The following is a 22,112-nucleotide window of genomic DNA, read 5'->3' as shown; positions in this document are numbered from 1 at the left end:
GAGAGAAAGACAGACAGACAGCTGGGAAGAGGTGAAACCAGAAATGCTACGTCCCAGAGGCATTTATCAGCCCAAATGAAATGGAAATAGTGAAAGGGAAACACTGCTTTGCTTTTCTCAAAATTGTATTTCCAGTTGAATGAGTCAAAAAAGAAAATATCCTTTCCTTTTCCAATGATTTTGAGAGATCTCTTTGCTAAGGCTGCAAGCTTAGTCAGGGGCACAAGGAGTATTTATTTTCAGTATATGCTGGTAATTTATGAGGTCGCTATAAATGCAGACTCTATGGAAGCAAGATCGAGCCATGAAATAAAAAGCGTTTTATTCAAATATCCCAGCCTATTAATTCTTTTTAATTCTTCACAGAGAAGGAGATGAGTGAGGATGCACACAAGGTTTACTGAATTTTATGAGGGAGGAAATCCAGGAAAGTAGCAAATGCAGGTATATTTTAAAAATAGAAAAGGGGAAAGATAAGTGAATTTTATTAGGGTGAAAATGTAATTGAATTTTTATTTTCCTATTTTGCCATCAAAGATGTCAGAAAGAAGTTTACTGTTCTGGGAAAGAGGCTTGCATTGCTAACTAGCCTGCGTAAAGTGGCTTCACCTTCTTGTGCAGCAGGGTGTGACTGATGGGATGTAAATGCAACTCTTATCTATGACACATGAATGGGTGGAGAGGAGGCTTAGAGCCTTGAGCAAGTAATAAGATGCCACAATTGCTTTCACTGAGAATTACCGTCCCACGGGGAGCAGAAATGGGGCAAACATATTGTTCTTTCAGAGCAATATTAGGTACCAATTCCACTAAGAGCCCGTCAGTGTGCATGGCTGTGTTGTGTTGGTGTCTTGCCTTGGCCTCCCAGAGCTGCTAGGAAGATGGAGCGATTGGTTGGAGGCCTTCATCAAAACAATCTCTTCCTGTTACCTCACTCTGGAACAATGCAGATGACCTAAGGAATAACTCCCTTCTTGGTGTAGACAGCCCCTGCACTTCTCCCACTCCTCCCTCCCAGGCTTTCTAATATCTAAGTATATTTAATATTCCCTACTAGTTTCTAGGGTTTCTGTCAGCATTTTTTTCCCTGATTGCAAGTCCATATGCTTTTGGACAGCAGGGACCAGGGTGCAAATAAATCCCCTGGCCATCACAGCTGAGCTGTTTTCCTGATAAGCCCCAGAGTGTTAGAGCAGCTGGCAACCACAGCCACCACCCAGCTCACTGGGCAACGTCTAAAATGTGTTTCTTGGAATTAAACTCATTTGGGCTCTGTAGTAGAGGCAAATTGAATGAAATGAGGAAAAGCTCCACTGTGACAGCTGTAAATGGAAGTATAAGCCTTCTTCCATCTTGGCATCTCTTTGACCTTGTATGTCTGTCTCTGCTACTCATCTCTGCAGGGGTGAGCTGTGATCCCCAGTGCCCACGTGAGCGCAGCTCTGCCAGAAGGCATGTGAAAGCCGGTAGTGTGCAGCAGAGGAGCAGCGCTGCTCCCTGAGTATCACTTGGCTGGATGACACAGAGCACTTCACTAGGCAGGAGTAGGCTGGAAGTCTGTGATGAGAGCGTGGGACAGAGGGATGTAAGGGAAGAGTGGCTCTGGAGTTCCTAGTCCAGTGGTGCCCGCGGGGGGCTGTGAGTGGGGCTGTGATGGCGAGATGAGATGGGCCGTGTCACGTAGTGCAGGAGGGCACTGGTTGTAAGGCAGTTCCCGATACTTTGGTGTCTTTTTTTGGAATGCTTTGGAGGTGGCATATGACCTTCTGCATGAGAGATCTGATGCCTGAGGAATCTCCAGCTATAATATTGGCTATCAGTCCCTATTCTCATGTACAGAACTGTTACAAAGCCAAGGAAAGCCTTAGAGAAAGCTGGGTTTTCTACGAAGCAATTCCCATTGTTATGTTCGCTAAGATTTTTTGGATCCCTAAGGTATACAAGGGAGTGTCTGAGTTGTAAGTATCAAAAGAAATTAATTATTCTATATTCTAATTAAGACTTTTTAATTAGCTGAATAATTGGAAATTTTCTTGCGCTGCAGTGCAGCTTTTCACTTAACCAGATCATCGAAAACTTTAAGGCTATTTACCTGAGTAAAAGAAATTTCTAGCACCAATAATTCTTTTACCGTAATAAAAAGTGGTAAATAACAGCTCTACTGTAGCTGCAAGAAAGGCAGTTCACTTTAAAAGAAGTCTGTCAAGACAAACTTGTCCCTCAAAATGTATGTTTTGTAAAAGCCTTCAGAAAATGTTGGGTCGAACTGTTTAGTGTTATTGCGAGGAAATCAATATTTCCCTGCAGCCTTTGCAACCCCTGAATTGTACCATGTTGTTTGTGCAGAAGAAGCTGAAAGTGAAACTGTCTGAAAATGAGAGTGAAGAAAACTGGCCTGCTTCTATAATTTCAACAGAAAGCACCCCAGGTAAACAAAATGGCACACTTGTGCAATCAGCAATGAAGAATTCTCCCTACTTAAATGGCTGAAGTGAGACAAGTGGAGAGAGGTTGGTAGTTGTTTTTTTTTTTTTTCTCTTTTTCTTTTTTACCTTTTGACTTTACTTTCAGCCTTTGTCCCTCTTCCTTCCTCATTCAGTGCTCCCTTACTCATAGGCTTGTGCTTGATATTACTATTCCTTCCAGTGAAGGCATTGAGGAAATCATGCCGGTTCACCATTTGTTTCAACACAGAAATTAGTAAATTACCTGCAGCGGCACCTTCACAGGTGTAGAAGAGGAAGAGCTTTTCATATTGCTTAGAAAAGCCAGCAAAGTGCATAACACAGAGGTAGGAGCCATCCTAGCTGTGGGGTAGGGGACCATAGTGTTGGTCCCATCCAACACAGTGCATTCAGGACCCACGAGCTGGAAAACATATCGACAACACTCCTGAGCCTCCCTGATCTCCGATGAGAGCTCTAACACATGATGTGGCTGTGGGTCAACAGCTGTGCAGTATTAGGGCTGGCCAGGTGACACCAGGAAGAACAGAGTTTGTGGTCTGACTTTCTCAAATGCTTTGGCTGTAGATGGGCATTTTAAGCTGCTGAGTGTGATTTCAGAATACAGCCCCATTGGTTTGGGGATCTTGGCTGGGACCTCTGTCAAGAAAATAAAAAGGAATCTAGGAGACTTCTTGTTCACTGATACACTGGCATGGATGTGGCAGCTTCACAATGTCATACGTTCACTGGCATCAGACAGAAGAAAAGGTTGAGCCAGGTTGTGCGAGCAGGAGGGCAGAGAACCACGAGAAAGAAAATTCTGTGCTGCCTGCCAAAGAAACTGCTCTTTTGTGTGCTTTATGATTAGACTGAAACATCTTCATAACAATGTTTTTTCTTCTACTCTGGAAATAATTCTGATTTATTTTAAGCCTTCTGTAAAGACAAGTCACGCAGCACTGCCTGCCTGGCAGAAGGCTGTGTGTGCGCATGCACTGGTGTGTGCGGTTCCAAAGGTGCTGCCTGCCTTCTTTAGTTGACATCACAGTCAATTATTGTGTTTTCAGTTATATATAAAAGGCAATTATGGAGTTTTCAGATTTTTTAGCACCACAAATCCTAGAGTACTTCAGTGTACAGCAGCATTGCTGCCACGGCATAGCATGGAGCATTCCCATGCAGACCTGCAGAGAAATCAGTGCTTCCAGATCCTGATTTGGACTACGTGACTGGGGGTGTTTTCCTTTGGAACTGAACATTGACTGAGAATGTAACAATAGTTCATGGGCACCACAGCCCGCACAGGAAGTCAGATATCTGAACTCACCACACTCAGCATTAGTGTTTGGGCATGTTAATACATATATAAATGCTCAAGCATTGTCTGGTGCAGGAGCAGCACTCTCCAGTTTTGTTTAGTAGAAGAGATATTCACCGAGCCATTTTTATTCTGCTCTGTGCTGGGGTGTCTGCTCTCCTCATCAGACTGCATTTTACTTGTGGCAGATTGGTGGTAACCCAGCAGTCAAGTCCATGAGAGTGAGCCTATGAGAGCATGAGCAATGCAGGAACAGAAATCAAATCATTGCCACATAGAGTGAACAAGAGTACTTGAATTCTGGGACTCCAATAAGCAAGTAAGTAAAAAAAAATAAACAGAAGTTGTCAGCTAACCTGGATATATTGGCTGCAGTACAAAGTGGAGAAATAGTGACCTGATGAATGGGATTGGGACATTTGGGATGATCCCATTTCACCTAGTCCATGCCCTCAAAATTAGCTTCCTTTGCATACTGTGCATACTGAACTGCAACCATACAATTAGGGGAGACACCATCATGGTAGAGAATACTGTTTGTTCAGGGAGGTGGGGACCAGCATGAAAGAGACCACTGAAAGAGTCACTGCTGAAATAGAGTTGGTTGACACACGAGGCCTAGATTTTGATATCAGATTGGGACCTTTAATAGGGATATTTGCATGGAACTGAATTGTATGCCAATGGATTGGTCTAACTGCTCAGGTAGACCAATTCAGATGAAAATACTGTGGCTATAGCTGGATGTCCACTGACTGGGTTCCATTTGCTATGGAGCTCCAAGAGCCCGAGGCCCTGTTGATAATGACCTGGGACTGAGAATTGCAGCGCTAGAGGTTCAGTACAATGGTGTGACCTGTGAATTCCGCTCGCATAACTGGGGGCTGGGAATAGAAGGACATGATGGAAGGGCTCTAGAAAGAAAAGGAACTAGCAATAAATCTAGCCAAAGCAACTCCTACCATTAATTATCCCTTTTTCTAATCAGGGACCTAAGGGCAAACAAACCCAAAACTCTTGAGGATGAAATGGACCTTTGTTATTCTGCAGGCTGTAGGACTCTGCCTGTGAGAAGGCAGAGGAGTTTTCTCTAAACTGGATGATGCTTGGAAGTGGCATTTGAAGCAGACGTGAAAAAGGGTTTGGAACAGGAGAGCCTGGGAAAAGATAGAACTAGGTGGAATATAAAATCCATTAGTGTCTTAATGCATAAATTGGCAGAACTGCACAATGAAAAAACATACTGAGAGACCAAACTCATTAGATTCTGGTGCCTCAGTGACTGTTGAAATTACTATTTTGCAAGACTGTGGGCGCCTGCGAGGTACACGATCCAGGCAAAGGTATAGGGTGTGTATCAGCTCTGCTCTACAGCTGCTCCCAGTACAAATTGCTTACTGCAGAGTGGGGTTGAGTTTTGTTTTATTTGGCATCATGTGCAGGAAAAAAAAAAAAAAAAGATTAGTTTTTGACAACCTATTCCTTAAACAAAAGAGATTATTTTAGATCTAGCTGGCTGTGGAAGGATAATACAGAAATCTAAGTACTCCTGACTGTCTTACTTGAACAAAGATTCCCATAATGGTTCCAGAAATAGTCAGAAGACCTCAGGATGAGGGTGAGTTACCTTTTTGTAAGTATAAGCTTGAGATAAGTTGGAGCACGGAAAGATTAATGCCTTTTCTTTAATAACAGGCCTTGATCCAAGACTACAGAAATGATGTAAGTACCCAGGCGAAGCCCAGAACAGATTGTTGTCCACTATTAATAGCCTGGTAGATCAAGGAGTACCAGTGCAATGACCCAGTGTGTGTAATTCCCCTGAGTGGCTGGTATTAAAGGGAGATAGAAAGATGCATCTGACTATGGATTTCAGAGCATTAAATGCTGTAACTCCGCAAACATCACCTCTTCTTGTTAAAATGCCAGAAATTATGGCTGCAGCAGTACAAGGAGCTAAGTGGTTTTCAGTCATAGATCTAGCAAATACATTTTTCTTTAGTCCTCTAGCAGAGCGTTGGTAAAAGCATCGGTAAAAGCTTGTTTTTTTACATTTCAGGAAAAACAAAATTGTTTTGCATGAGTTTCTCAAGTATTCACAAGCTCCTGTAATTTTTCATATTCACATCATTCCAATATGGGAGAAATTAGCCCACATTTACAAGAAACATGTATCATCATACATGGATCACACCCAAATTTGTGGGATTCTGAGAAACAACTGTGTCAGCAGACAAGAATTTCTGGCTGCAATCCAACAGGAGGGATTGAAAGTCAGCAGACAAAAAGTTCAATTAGTACAACAAGACGTAAAATATTTAGAAGCAATTTAAGCATTGAGGCCAAACTCCTGATAAACAGAGTGCGGAATTAATTCAAAAGTTACCCAGCCCCACCGCTCAGTCTAGCTAAGAGCACTGTAAGACCCATTTAATTGTATGCAGGATTTTATTTTGATGTTCACTGAAGTGAGTCGTTCTCCAGCAAAGCTGTTGAAGAAAGCTCGGCAGTGGGAGCAGGGCATGGAAAGGCAGGCAGAGCAGTTGAACTGAAGGCAGCCCAAGGTGCAGTGGGGGAAGGAATCTCTGCACCCAGGAAAATGTGTGGTTTACCCCTGTTGGCCAGGAAGGAAGTACCAACTTGGCACCAAAGAGAGATGGTATTGGCTATTGTTTGATCATCTCAAATCTTAATGATACCACAACTCTTTGTCAAAGGGAATGAGCAAATTTATAATAAGAAGAGAAACTGGAGCAAATAAAAGTGAAAGATTTCATTTTACTCAACAAACTCTGTGCCTTGCTAGGTATAAAGCCAGAACTACACATAGCATAATGCCCACAAACCTCAGCACAGAGAGAACCTGGCTTCTAAAGGAAGCTTTAAGGAAGTCAGTACAGATGAATGGCAAAATTGTGGTGTTCCCATCTGAATGGCTCTACAAATAAGTGTAGCCACCCATTATTATATTCATTTTAAGACCACAACATGAAGGGAGATGTGACTCAGTGTCTGTGGTTAAGCGCTTCCATATCAAATGAACAGCAGTTGAAAGGTCTCACAGATTAATGGATAAAGGAATTTGACAGAAAACTGCAGAAGGATAATTAACAAATAGCTGAGGAATTAAGGAAAAATGTTCATAGAATAGATAAGAGATAGAAAACGGTAAATAACCGATGAAGAATGGCAAGCAGGGAGTCAAGTAGTGTATCATAAGTTTCCTGGAAAGAAGCACAACTTGGGCTGTAAATGGGGTGGATCTGGCACTCGCACAGATAAAGTCATTCCCATTATTTATTAGTTCCAGTAAGTTCTGACAATGTGAGGTGGTGTCATCAATCTTAGCCAAAGCTTTGGAGAGCAGAAAAAAAAAATAACCCATAGGAAAAGTTTTGTTAATTTTTCAGGATAGCTTAAAGGAGTGTGTTAACCAGTACCCGACCTGGATGAACATAGAAACATGATTTACCGTGGTGTGTAAGAATAGCTCTTTCAGCTATGGTATCAGGCGTAAATATTCCCAAAACTGGGAACAGTACTGAATAGTGTTGGACAATTTCTGTTCTGCCTGCTCAGTAATGGCAAGCTCTGCATGTAGCGTGGTGTTGCCTGTGTTTTGCAGAAGGGAGAACAACAGCAGAGCTGTCAGGTAAACTTCCTGAGGTAGGCACATCCTTTTCCGTGCTGGAAACATCCCTCTGTCCTAACAGGCCAGCATGCAGTGAGAGTGCTGTAGACCAGCACTATCATTCTTGTTACCTCTAAGCATGCAACGATCACCATCCCACCAAATCCCTTCCTCCCATCTGCCTTTCTCAGAGTTATATGAAACCATCCCTCATCCCTCAGTGCAGCCTGAACCTCTCTCTGCTTTCTTCATCTTTGGCCCTTCCCGGCCTGTGTAAGTAATCCACTGATTTCAGACAGGGAAACTGTCTCACTGTGGCAGAGGGTCTCTAAATCACGACGTTTCCTCTTACAGAGGCTAGTTTCTTCTGCCATGAATGAGAATCCCCTGAGAAAAAGCAAGCTAAAAAAGTCTTTCGGCAGCCTTTTCTGTTTTGCCCTCCTGGTGCAGGTTGGAAGTAAGAAGAAAAGGGAGAAAAGATTAAAAAAAAGGAAAAAAAAAAAAGGAAAGTTTTCAAAAGGAAGACTTTTCCGGAGTCCAAACAATCAGCCGGACAATAGGCGGTAATGATTCCACCTCTGCACCCTCCTGCTGGATGGGGATTTCAAAACCTGTTTCTGCCAGAGGTGGTGAAAGACCTGAGTGATCCTTCTGGGCTCTGAACACAGAGCCTTGGTGATGAGCTCAAAAGCTTGTTGCTCACGTTACAAACAAAGACTTAGCAGAGGGCAGAGGTAAAGCCAACCGGGGCCCGGCCTTCTAATCAGGCCCACGCTGTGAGCTCATGGTATTAATCCAGGGCCGACGACATCGGGGCAGGAGGCTGGCGTGACCCCGAGCCCATCCGACAGTGGCTCACACTACCCGATGCCACGTGTTCCACTTAATAAACTCCATTGATATATTTAATAAAGACACCACACACTTCCACAGTTTCATGTGTGACCTCTCAGTGGTTGCTACCAAAAACACAAAGCGAGGGAGTCAAGGATCATTAGCTGACGAGGCAAAACTGCCCCTTCCCTTGCTCTTCTTTTTTCTTCTGAATATCAACTGCTTGGGAGGCAGTGATTGCCTGTAATCCTCTCTGTCTCCATTATAGAAAGTACGGCTTTCTGTGAGAGCTGGGGAAAAAATCACAACGTAATTCCCCACGGCCTCCAGTTGCCTCATGACCACGCTCCTATCCTGCCCTGACCCTGTGCTGACGGACTCCTGAGAGCCTGCAGGGGCAGAGTGCTGCATCACCCCATTGCCACCTCTTTCCAATGGGCATCTGTCCACATCAGTGGCTGCAGGAGAACCATCAGCAATCCTGGAGCAGCTCTTTGAGTTCCCCAGGCTGTGCTGCCAGGGAGTTTCAGCTTCTGGGAAAGGCCTCAGCAAGGAAAAGGTTTGTACCTCTTTATATTTTCACTAGACAGGCTAATGCAAACGTTGTCAGAAAACTGTCTGCTTTAAAACCAGCAGATAAATGGGTTTGTTTGGTAGGCTTTCTGTTGAGTTTTGGGCTTTCTGGATTTTTTTGTTTTGATTTTTTTTTCTTGATTTGGTTTGAGGGTTTTTTGGCTGTTGTTGGTTGGAGTTGTTTTGGTGGTTTTGGTGTTTTTTTTCACATTAGAAATAGTGTCAAACAAGACTCCTAATTGATTTGTCTGTTTTTTGTTTTTTTTTTTCTGCCTAGCTTTCAGCATTCTCAAAGTCATCTAATTGTTCAGGACATACTGAGTATCTGCACTTAGAGAAATCATGTTCAGGTGGAGCTCCCTTGAAGGCAAGGCACCGGGAAGCCAAGATGAGTTTTCAGAAAGTAAGTGGTTTTCATTTTTTGGTTTCTCAAGGACTCTTTCAAGGGACTCTTTCAAACAGATGGCTGGGAGATCCACAGAATGGAAACCTGCAGTTCTAATGGGGACAGAAAACTGTGTATAGAGGAGGTTATTTGTTTGGAGCTTTTTTAGTTAAATAATCTCTTGGTTTGACAGCTATTTGTGCTCCTTATGCAGCTAAAATGCCAGTGCATTTTTGTGGACTCTTCCTTTTCAACAAAGGGCTGAGGAAATCGCAACACTAATTTTCTGAGCTTCCTAGCAGCTCCTAAATATAGGCAAAAGAGCAATTTCAAACCTTAAAATACAGAGGCAAACAAAAGAATAAAAGCATGCACAGATCTGTTCAATTCAGAAAGACCCTGGAAGCTCAAAGCAGCTATGGCTGTGTTCCCATGTCTTTTCGAGCGGGTGCTCGGGCCTGTGCTCAAGATCAAGCCCTCCTCAGCTGCCCTATTGATCTGTCATGAAAACAGGCCTGCACTAAGCTTCTGTGCGGCCTGGAGTGTCCATCAGCCTGTGCAGATGGACAGACTGGCTGTGCCCAGGCAGTAGGAGTATGCATCTGAGAAGCTCTGCACCCTCATACATGTAACTGTGAGAATTAATGGCCCCAGGCTGGCAGAGCGCATGGGCATCACCTTGAGCATGGGCATTCCCAAGGCACCCAGCTCTGAGCCTGACCAGCCAAGATATGGCACAGCTGCACCCCCAGCTCCCAGCACAGCTCAGCCTTTGTACCCTGGTAAGTGGAAACAAAACTAGACACCAGCAGATAAACTCTTATCTAGTGCATGCCATCTGGACTCAGCAAAATGCTTTTTTGCATTAGAAAAACACTACCGGTCTTGCATCCCCAAGGTGGGAAACTGAGTCTTAGCACAGGGGTGACAGGGGTGGTCCTGCTGGTTGAGTAGCCCCAGGCATTCCCCGGGGCCTTGCATCTCTGGGGAAATGCACACACACACATACACACACACACACACACACTCACCCCCTCCATGTCTGTGTTTGCATGGATTTGCTGTATGGTTGTCCCACACATTCTCCTTGCTAGCCCGTCATAACCATTACTAAAATATGCTTATCTCATTTATGCAAATAGCAGGATATTTATAAGGTTCTTTGAAATTTCCATAATTGTGCTGTAAAAAAAATCTCTTTGCTTATCTCACAAAGTGTTGTAGGCACAATGTTACTTTTATTGAAATCCAAAAATCACTCAGCAAAATAAGAATAGTTAAAAACCAACAGATTTTTATATTTTTGAAATGGAAAGAAAAGAAAGAGCAAACCGGGTTTTATTATTTTAAATTAGAAAGTTTAATGCTCACCAAAAAGGATATAAGCTGTAAATGTGTTTTAGCAGTTCCCAGAGAAAAAGGAAGAGGCTTTAATAATAACACTGTGTGCTCCTATATCATTTTCATTAGAAAAATCTCAGAGCACTTTCTGCTTATTAAAGAATGGAATGCCTCAGAACACTCTTGGGATATACTATAGAAAAGTGAAGTAACAAATATAAATCTACATTATGCTCCATCCTGTGACTACCTGGAACTTCCTACATACAGCTCCCTGCTGTGGTTTGGGATGACAAGTCAACCCAGCTGTGGCTGCAGATGGCTGCAGGCAGCAAAAGCAGTGCAAGGGACTCATGTATGGGCATTTGGTGCATGCTGGGCCAACACCTGGAAGGTATTTCATAGAATCGTGGAATCCTTACGCTTGGAATAGACCTCTTAGATAAAGTCCAACCATCAACCCCTCCCCACCATGCCCACTAACCATGTCCCTCGGTGCCACATCTGCCCTTCGCTTGAAATTTCTCAAGGTGATGAGAAGGAGCCTTGAGCAGAGGTAGGCCAAGCAGCATGCCATGCTCATGTTGGCTCCTGTCACCTCGTGTCTTGCCCTTGGGGACCATGTGAAGAGCTCTGTGGAGATCCCTCAGCCTGCTCTGGGGAGACCCAGCCTCACTCACGTGGGTTGCTCAGCGGATGTGAGAGCATCCCCCATGCATCTTGAGCATAACTTGGAGAGGACAGGAAAAAAAGATCTTATCCTACGTTTAGCTGGAGTCATAAAACATACACTGAAATAACAAAAGGAGGAAGAGAGGATGTAATGGTAGAGGATATTCCTGGGGCTGATGAAGAAAATAATGTTAAAAAATCTCTGATGCTTAATTGCAGAAAATACAATAGGCCGAGTGAGTGCCCAGAAGAGGAACAGCGTGTTAACATATCTTAGATAAACAGGAGCCAAAACTGTTAGCCTGACAGAAAATGAGAAAACCCATCAATGCAATGGGGGAAAATAATAAATTCAAAAACAGATGGTTCGAAGATGTGATGGTATCTTCAGCTTCAGCAAGAGGAAAGAGGGGGATACATACGTAATGCACGCAGGCCAGGAACACAAAAGCTGGAAAAATACAAACAGAAAAGCCAGACTCATCATAATGAAGTTAATTAATATAGCAGGACTTCAAGTTATTTTAGGTCTCTGTGGTAGGGACCCCAGAATTCCAAGCCTCATTCTTCACTGATATGAAAAGTTTCCTATTTCATTCGTGCTCAGAGAAGAGACCTCTTCCTTTATGTGCTGGGGAGTGAGTCAAGACAGATGGGAATTATTCTGAGCTTGGAGAAAACAAAGAAGCACAAATTAATGGATTACTGGCAGGAAGGCAGTTAAAGCGCTTTGCAAAGGCACATTTCAGCTCTACACTTACTGTGCATACATATTTTTTTCTGTAATTCTGTTTAGATCAAAAGTACATGACCAAGCAAATATGCATGTCTATACTGTGGGAGTGGGCATTAGAACAAATGAAAAAGCAAGCAATATGAAAACAAAGGAAAGAAAAAAAAAGTTTAAAATGACTGGTGAGATGATTTACCATCACTGATGAAAAATAGACTTGAAAAATAGAACAACCCCAGCTCATCCCAGAAGTTCTGTGTGGGTATATATGCATCTGTTCTCCATCATGCATACACACATCTATACGTTACTGTTCCATATGCATACATTCTGTATAGTGCTATCAGTTGCATGGGGTCCTTACGGCCCCAGGGACCTCAGCCAGGATCCTTGTTCCATCAGAATGAGAAGTTTTGCCTTTGGGTTCAAAAGTGGCAGGGTTTCACTTGATTCTTTTGCTGCATGAAAGCTTAAAACCTGGAGCTCAGCTTCCTCTGCCCATGACTCTGCTTAGCCTCTTCTGTGAGAAACCTGCAAGTGGTTTAACTATGCAAATTCATCATGCACAAACGATACAAGATATGATACCAATATTTTTTTCAGTCATAATTGGACAAGATGATGGAGGCAGAAGCCTAAGCTGTACTTGTGTTTGTATGCTGTTGACTCTTTTGTAACTCATAAGACCTCAATTTTATATCCCTTGGGAGCAGAGCCTCCCTGTGCTTTGGGATTAGAAACATGAGACGAGGAGGTTCAGTTGTTATGTGACTTTCAACTGCTTCCTTATCTTCCTGACACTTTTTTTCCCCTTGTGTAAAATTAGAATAATGACATTTCTTCGTATGACAGCAGCTTAATGCATTTATGCCTAAAATACTTAGGTGAAAGGTGCTATAGATTTCAGAGATTATTGTTTATTATCATAACTGTTATTACTGCTATTTCTAAGAGTTTCTCTCTCACATATATAAGGGCAAAATATTATGAGCATTTTGCCTTATTTTGAATTTAACACCAATTTTATTCTGAATTAATTCCTTTGAATAGAATTATTCCTGAACTGCATCAACGGGGGACCAGCTGCTGACCCCAAGTGTTTAAGGACTACAGATAATCATGGATGAAAAGAGACAAAAATACATTTTATCTAAGAAGTATCTACTGTTGTGATAGAGACTGAAATTAAAGTATAATCCAGAGAGAGAGAGAGAGAGGGGCAGAGAGTATTCTTTAATTAAAATCAGCTACCTCAAAAGATGGATATTCTCAGGAGGGAAATTTGCACTGTGCTGAAGGCTTCCCACTTAAACCCTTGATGATGCAAGGAAAAAGAATTCTCAAGGAGAAATATTGGCATTAGCTGATAGCCACTTGCCACTGCACAATACAGCAAAATTTGCAGAGGAAAAATATGTGGACAATAGAACGGAAACACCGACAAAATAGGAAGCTATCTGAAACACAAAGCCGTGATTATCCAGCAACAAATGAATAGTTTGGCAAAGAAAGAGACATAAGATAGGAACTTGGAGATAGAGAAAGAAAAATTAAACCCGAAGCAGTAGAGATCAATGAAAACAATCAGCACTTTCTGCCAGGAGATATGTTAAAAAGGCTGAAACCAAAGTTTCAGATAATGTGTTCAAAATGATCCATCGCCCCAACCGCCATCTCCATAGCAATTAATGTCCTAGGCAAAGACAGAGTATGACTGAAGCAGCGGAGGTTGTGTGGACCCCAGTGGCAGGCAGCAGGTGAAAGGCACAGCAGTCATTTGGGGGTAGTTTGGGGCTTACAGTGTAATGGCCTCACCTTCAGAAATGGACTGCTTCTGGCAAGGCAGGAACCACAGCGCATGCCCTGAGGGAGTGCTTCTGAGGAGTGTTTCATAGCGAGTCCTCTTCTGTTCCCATTTTAGCTACCATCACAGATGGCTTCCTGCGATACAAAGAAGGCTTCTGGCAAGGCAGTTTGCTGCATAACGTTTGAATTGGATGTGATGGAAGTATAACCTTACAGAAACTCCCTTTCACCAGCATTTATTTCTTTGTGCTCAGCAGCTACTTTGCACTGACACTGCCTTCCTAACACTGCACTCACTCACGAATCTCTCTTGCACAAATTTTACCTAACAGTTGTCTGCAACCAGGTGGTCTTTGTGCAAAGCCTGCAGTGAGGAAAAATTTATCTTTTTTTTTTTTTATATACATATATATTCTTCTGGAAGAGTGATTCATTCCTGTGGTGGAATCATATCTCTCCAGCTATGTCTGGGAGGAGCAGCAGAGCACCCTCCCTCTGTTGAGAGCACCCTATTGATAGAAAGGATGCACACATCTCCATTGGCTGTAAATTCTTTGCAGTTTTGCTGTATGTGATTCAATTTTTTTTTTTTTCCAAAAAGAGCCTAAATCTAAATTGTTTGTATAATATTGACCATACGATATCACAGGCAGGCAGAATGGGACATGTGGCAGGGGACTTCTTAATGCACCAGATTCAAAACCATGTATACATCTTGGCTGAGTCCCAGATCCCAAAGGGTCACTGTTTGTTCAGGATGAGTTTCAGTTCAAGCAGAGCAGTTGGTTGGCCAGTCATGGGAGTACATTGTGCAGGTACTCCTTCTCCCAGACCTTTGAAGGAATTATAATACCCATAGTACTTCAAGTGCCAAAATATCTTACTCAAACCTGGTATTAGTTACCAGTGTTCTCCTGAAAGGAAAAAACAATTTGAGGCAGTAAAAGAGCAAGGCCCTCTTGGCAATATTTCTTACAGTGGAAATTGGTGGATCAGTATATGAGCTGAGCTTCAAGTCTCTGAGTTACAGCTTCTCATGGCATCACTCCTCATTCACCCAGTTTGCACAGATGCCACGGTCCTGTGGAGCACACTTGGGCACACAAGATGGCTGTTTCATTGGAGAAGACAAGTTCTGAAAGTCCAGCGATGGTGGAACATACTGGCAAGCAGTATTCACATGTTAACAGATTTCCACTCAAACTGGCAAATAGGAATGTCTATGTTAGAAATGCTGTGTGAAAGCCAAGGCAACAAAAGTCAAAATGTGCATATGATAATATGTGGTACACACAGTATATGTCACAATGTTTACCATCACTTCAAAACATGCACCCACCCACAGTTCTTCACTAGCGGCATCCTGGAACTTCTCCAATTGGGATTAGCTATATGCAGCAAAAGTCAATTAAAATCAGCCATTATTGTACAGATCATGAGATCCATAGTGCAAGATACCATACTCATCCCAGATGCTCATTAGTAAAAGTGTGCTGCAAACAAGTCCAGGACAATTGTATGGGCTTTGTGTACTTTTCCGATTGCCTTATTTGCTCAGTTAGCATATAACATTTTCAAATGGGTTGGATTAAAATTTTTAGCAAACAGTAAACTCCCCAGAAACACATTCTGTTGCAATTTGGAACTGTTGTAAATGTAGGTCAGAGTCAGTAAGTAGGTTTAGCTAATGAAAACAGAAAGGGAGAGGCATGTTTGGCGAAAGGGGAATTGTGTCCATCCAGCTTGCTGGAGGAAGACCTGTTAGCACCAGCTCACCTGTTAGTACCAACTTCTTTTACCAAGGGGCCAGCTGCCATACAAGACATGGTGACTCATCTCTGCATTGTACTTGTCCTACATTTTTAGCTTTACTTTAACCACCTGCTAAAAGCTTGGTGCGCTTGGTTGGGTTCCTTCCATATCTTGGGAAGCTCTTTCATGTAGTTAAGAAAATGTGATTTGTCAAGGAGGTAAGCTGTGTAATCTCATGTACAGGAGCTCACACAGTCGTACAACTCTAACAGTTCTGTTCGTGCCACACTTTTATTTAAAACTGTATTTACTGGTTCAGCTCAGAGAAACCTGCAAGAATGTCCTTGAGCAGAGATCATTCTCCTGGGAGTATGTAGGCTGCAAGTTCTTTAGGGAGAGCTGAGCACGAATGAGTATCTCAGCTTCCAGGTAAGGGCTCACCAGAATCGCAGACCCGCTGTGAATTGAGCCCCTGGAAGGGCACAAACAGGTTTCTGTTGAACTAAGTGTGAAGTCAACATGAAATGAACATACATCTTGGAAAAAGATTTCCCAAGCCATGCATGGACATACACATTTCTAAGGCTGATTTATAACGTAAAAAATCTGTAAGAAGCACTATTTTATTTGTAATTAGCAGGAATAAGTCACTTGCTTTAGTGCTCTTGCCAGCAGCAATGGAAGCGTACTCTTTGTTTTTCTTCTTACTCTGCCTTTTCATGTTCAGTTGCAAGGTGAGATTAGTATCTGGAAACATGATGCAATTTGTGCTGTTGTCACCTCACAAACTTCAGCAAATCTACTCTCAGTAATGGATTATAACTATACTGATGATTAGAACTGAATTTGAGAGTGCACAAAGACTGCCATCAACCGCCACTGTGCATCTGACCAGATCAGAACATGAACACAATTGCTGGCGTCTGTTGTCAGAGGAGATCCAACGCCATTTTGCAGACAGTAATATGGACTGTAAAAAATTAAAACACTGCTCGTTTCATATACATACCAGGTTTCTGAAGGTTCTGAGACTCGTCTCTCAATCTCTGTTGTATTTGTTCCCATTCAATTGTTTCAGCCGTACCCCTTTAAAAGAAGCTTCCCTACTTTAAAGCCAAATGCAATCCTCCCCGCTGTGATGGATTCCTTCTTTTTCCTTCCTAATTGGAGCCATTTCATCAGATCGAATTTTGACAAAGATAGTAATTGTCATCCAATTTTAAGGCAATGACAAGATCAATATGAATTCTCCAATGACAAGTGTTATTACTGGCCAAGCACAAAGAAACAAAGAAAATGAAAAATCCATGTTCTGGGGATCAAAACAGTTTGAGCCACACGCTTGCCTTGATCCACGTGTGCGTGAATCCTGTTGACAACAATAGACGTTGTGCATGTGGATGGATGGGTTGGAACAGATGGCCTTTGCCAGTGAAATAGCGAACGAAAGGGGAGCACCCAGTGCTTTAGTGCATCACAGTTTCGATAATGTGGGAGTCAATTAACTTACCAAATAGGCTTGTGGGGAAAATTACCCACAGCCCCATCTCAGAGAATTCTGCTTCTCCTTAACATTTTGTTCTCCTTCTGTTTCCTGAGCGCCAGGAATAAATATTCGAGAAAATCTGACTTCTTTAAGGTAAATATATTCAATCTACTTATTTTCATGTAGGCAGAATTGCTTGATTATTTTTATAACACTGTTTAAGTGAGATGATCTGATTAGTTAATGGCCCAGAAAGTTCAGATAGCATTCAACTAAGGATCTAAAATGTGTTGCAGCATCTTCAGACATTTTCCCCACAACAGTGGGGCAGATCCTCCATTTGTGTGTGACTGTTGCCAGATACTACCATTAAACGTCAGTTGGTTTACCCTGGAACACGAAATTTCTCCAAGGCGTTTGACCCTCAGCACTCAGCTCTTGTTCCACATTTTCTGCTCAGTGTGCATTCAAGTAACCTCTATACACACATTCATTTTGCCAGGAAACCAGACCTTCTGCTTTCCCACCCCCCAAAATGCACTCTTCTTTTCTTTTGCAGTATTTATATTCAAAATACAGTTTAACTGGGGAAAGGGATTTTGGCAAAATAATACATGATTGTCGTACTAATTGGCAGCTGCAATCATAACAACCATGACAAGTTTTAGCTCTGTCCACTTCAACCCAGCCAAGTCATTAAAGGTTTCTAAGCGGAGGATTGTGTTATGAAGCCTCATACACGCTGGTAGCTACATCAGCATCCCTGGGTTTCTAAACACATTTTTTACCACCCAAATTCAGGTTTAGGGGGATTTTGATCCATGGAGGAAGGTCTTAGCCAAGCACTGAAAAGATGCTCGTTAGCCTCCAAAATATAAATAAAATATTTACAAAGAGAATAATTGACTTTTGATGTTTACTTCAGGCTATGGTTAAGCAGGCAGTGTCTGTGCTGAGCAATGCAGTGACCACCTGCCACAAATGCTGTGATATTTGACAGATCCCTTTCTGCCAAGAACTATAATTCCTATTTAAATCTAAATAGAGGAGCCATGAATGCAGATTTCTCATCACAAAGACGCTGATGTTAATCCCCGGTACAGAAAAATAAGAAAAGCCAGAACGTTTTATTGGATTTTATATGGAAGATAATTAAACAGTATTTCTTCTTTACTTGTTATACAGCATCCCATCAACTTTCCTGAAATTTGTTTATAAAGGAGACCAGAAAGTTTCATTACATTTATATGTAAAAGAAAATTAGCATTTTGTATGTTTGGGCTCACATTAGAATAACAAAAAGGCAGGTAAACAAAAATGACCAAAAAAAGGATACCAATAAATGGAAAAAAAGAAAGAAAGAAAGAAAGAAAAAAGTAAGGAAGGCACAATGCTGTTCTCCTATGTACAGCTCTATATTCCAAGCATGCTAACAGAATGAATGTTTATATGCATACATACATATCATATATATTCAAATACCGAGCAGTTCTGAAAAGCTCAGCTCCCAGAAGTTAGGAAATGCAGGAATTACATGTGCTTGCACACCCCTCATTTGGCCTTTTTGCTTGTGTACACGGACGGGTGCTATTTTTTTCACACACGCATCTCACAAAATGGTGCAGTGTAGGCAGAAAATTGGCTGGCAGCATGATGTAATCTCCGCGAGCTGCTTTGCAGAAGCCTGTTTCTTTCTGCCCACAAGCCAGTTTGGTATTTTGGATGTACCCAAGGAAGTTCTCTTAGCATGTTTCCCAGCAGGTGGGTGCTGCCAATCTGAGTCTGCGAGTGACTGTGTCTAAGTGTGCATTTAGAGCGCGTATTAATAGGGGGAAGGGGGGGTGGGGGGAGCTGTATCCAAGGTTGCATCCTCGGCATTTAAAAATGTTTCAGTTCAGGCTGTGCTGCCATTTACTGCATTATGTGATGCGTGTGGATTTTCCAAACAAAAGATGTTTATGAGGAGAGTATATTTTAAGATCCCTTTCATGACTGCACAGACCCCTCTCCAAGCAGATGGCCTGACAGTTGCAAGAAAACTATTCAGAAGCCAAAAGTGGCATTTATAATTCCTTTTAAAAGGCAGTTTGTTCCCCAGACACATGTACAGGGTAAGGAGGTATAACTTCATCTGCGGCAGCACCTTACCTACTCCCTGATGTGTACCTGCTCTGCAGCTCAAGCTGAGGGCTCCAGGCACATCCTCTATCAGCACAGCTCAGCAACGCCATGCTGCATGTCCCATCCATGTTCTCTGAGCTGTATTCAGCAGTGGTTGATGCAAGAGGACCTTAAAATTCAGACTCCACTCACTGCTATCTCAGACCAATACTGGAGGTCCAACAGTTTACCTTTTATTCTCAAAATAAGCTGCATCCACAGAGAATGTGTTTGCATCTACAAGTGAATAGAAACAAGTAGGATTAGTGAAGAACTTTCCAAGGACATGGATAAATTTAATTTCATTCTCATTCACAGCCTTGACTGTTCCCTAGCTGTAATTGAAGTTCATTGGGGAAAATAGCCAGCTGAGAACAAAATACCTAACCCTGAGCCACTTGACCATTATTACATTTGCGTATTCTGGAAGGAATCTATTGGCAGTGACTTCATACAACTGCACTTGCTGACTTCTTTAATTGCCTTCTACTGCTCCTCCTGCTCAAAGGAAGAGAGCGCTCCCATATCATACGCATGATAAATAAATAATGCCATCCCTCTGGAGAGAAAAATACCATCTCTAACTAATCTAAGCACAAGGACAGGGACTCACCATCCTTCGAGTTTGAGGGGATTGTTTGTTTTTGCTTTTCCTTAGCCTAGGTAACTGAGGCTTATTGTTTGTAGCATCTAAGACATTCGGAAGTATTTCTGAAACATTTGCGTATTATCCTCCAGCAATGAGTTGCAGGGTTGGTTATACACTGCACGAACTGTTTGCAGAATTTTTCATTCACCTTTCGGTGCTTATTTGTTCTTGAGAGAAATCAGAATAAATAGCCCCTTCTCTCTGCTTCTGTTATATCGTCTTTTACTCCTGTGCTTTGCAAACTAAACAATGCTAGTCTTTTTAATCACCTTTTAAATGGAAGCCTCTTTCCTCATGTGTTTAATCATTTTTGCTGCACTTTTTTACAGCAGAGGTACCTGTATGTGAGCATATTCACCTCCGGAGCAATCAATAAGTCTACAAAAAACAGGTTTTAAGGCTTAGCAGAGGTTTGCGCAATGCTCCCAAAACAATACCTGTTCATTTCATTTTAAATTCACTTTAAGAAATGGAGTCCCCCAGTGCAGGTGCTGAGGTGCGTGTACAGATGTGCAAGTGAACAAACAAGGAGCAGGACAGGGAGGGCAGGGCGCCTGCAGTTGGCACTCAGCAGTGTGTCCCCAGGCCAGTCCTGATGGGCTGCAGAAAGGAGGGCAGAGTCTGGGCTGGTCAAGGTGGATGTAAGTTAGCCAAGGACCACCCAACAATGTTTTTGGCTGGATTCTCATCATCTAATCTCAGCCTTCTGAAATTGCTCACCTACTTCAAAGTTTTTCCTTAATAATCTCCTGCAGTCAAGAGAGGAGGTGGTTCATCCCAGCATAAAACAGAGGTCTGTGATAGGAGGGATGTCCTGAAAGTAGACTGTAGATTGAAAGTAGATTCTGCTGTGGCAGAGGATTGTTTAGTGATGATCAAGGTGATAACCTTTAAGGGCAGGAGTGCTCCATAACTTAAAAAAAGCATAAGTACTTCTTCACAGATCCCATTCCTTGGTCCAGTTAAGTCTCTGGTATTCATTGATCTTGGTGTGAAAACCAAAGAGCTCTGGGGTCCCAGAGTCTGCTCTTGCAGACTCAGGCTTCCTTACAGCAGTGGCTGCAAAGAGTAAGTATGGCCACTGCAAACACAGACTCATTGCAAAGCATGCTACATCAATCAGCAGTTAGATGACATTTACAATGGTGATATATGGTTATTAAATAGTATATGCAATATTCAATGGGGCTTAGGATTGAGGAGAGGGAGGGCTGTTTCTTCCCCTCACCTAGTTATAGGTTATCTCTCCAAAGCTCTTTAAAAAAAGTTAAGGCACCAGACTTTCCTTTCAGTCTTAAAATTGATTCATATATATCTTGTCCTTGGAAAGTTCTTTGTTAATCCTGTTTGTATTTTTTTTAAATGCTATGCAAACATTTTCATTGTGGATTAATGTACTGTTTCAAAGCAATCGAGGTTGAGATTTTAAGATTGTCACTAATTCAGAGTAAGAAACTTCTGCTCCTATTGCAGTCCTTTTGGAAACCATTTCATTCAGTGCCCTTTCTGAAGCTTTGCACTAGAGCACTAAATGAATACTATAAAGGACCATATTAAAGAGGATTGTATATAGTTGACCAAAGTTCATACCAGAGACTAGTCTTAGATAATGTCTTACATTGAAAATGTGATTCCTCAATTATACCTCCTATTGCCAAAATGAAATTACTTTGAACGCTTGGTCTAGTGGGCTTATTTCTTAGAATACAATAGTAAGTGGTCAAATTCCTCCTCGCAGTAAAGCATATCTGATTTTAAAAAATGAAGTATATCAAGAGAGAAATGTGAAAAGCAAAGTCAGTCACAGCAGCCCTCCAATCAGCAAAAGGACAACGTGCACAAAGACTCTACCCATGCAAGTAGCCCCAGTAATTTCAGGACATCCTGAATGCTTCCAGCAGGAGTGTCTGAACCGCCTCATGTTCTGCCAACTGATTCAGAGCACTGCAAATAGGGGTCAATGGGCCAGAGTGAGTATGCAGAAGCTCTTAAATGCATCCACACTGTTCACAGATATTAATCAAAGTGATTTGCAAATACATCTCCTTAGAAAAACGTAACATCTTTGAGATCACAGTCATAAAAAATAATGATACAATTATGGGTCCAATACTACATTTGGAGTGACTGCAGCATTACATTTATTACATTTTTAAGTGTTTTCTTGTCTGCTTCCCCAAGTCATAACGTACATCTGATTTATTTGGCGAATATGAGTGATTTACCGCCCTTCCCCGTTTCTTTTTTCTATCTCACAATCTGTGCAGATGGTTTAGGTGTGGCTTCACGGTGCATGGGATGTGGCCGTGTGCCTCTTCTGAGGTC

At 42.1% G+C, this 22,112-nt stretch overlaps 1 long non-coding RNA gene across 3 annotated transcripts in view; it reads left to right on the top strand.

Annotated features, from left to right (window-relative positions):
- Positions 1–22,112, top strand: part of LOC101748554 — a 51,433-nt gene that overhangs the window by 12,866 nt on the left and 16,455 nt on the right. For 2 of the 3 annotated variants that reach the window (XR_005859521.2, XR_212085.5), the window contains exons 3-5: positions 2,347–2,510; positions 8,499–8,789; positions 9,081–9,206. This is a non-coding gene — a long non-coding RNA (uncharacterized LOC101748554). The remainder of the gene's footprint in view (positions 1–2,346; positions 2,511–8,498; positions 8,790–9,080; positions 9,207–22,112) is intronic. The other variant, XR_001464177.4, reaches the window with a different exon arrangement.

Source organism: Gallus gallus, chromosome 4, assembly GCF_016699485.2.
Source record: "Gallus gallus isolate bGalGal1 chromosome 4, bGalGal1.mat.broiler.GRCg7b, whole genome shotgun sequence".
In the NCBI taxonomy this organism is placed as follows: Eukaryota; Metazoa; Chordata; class Aves; order Galliformes; family Phasianidae; genus Gallus; species Gallus gallus.
Note: the sequence above shows the minus strand (reverse complement) of the source record. Positions and strands in the feature narration are given on the sequence as shown.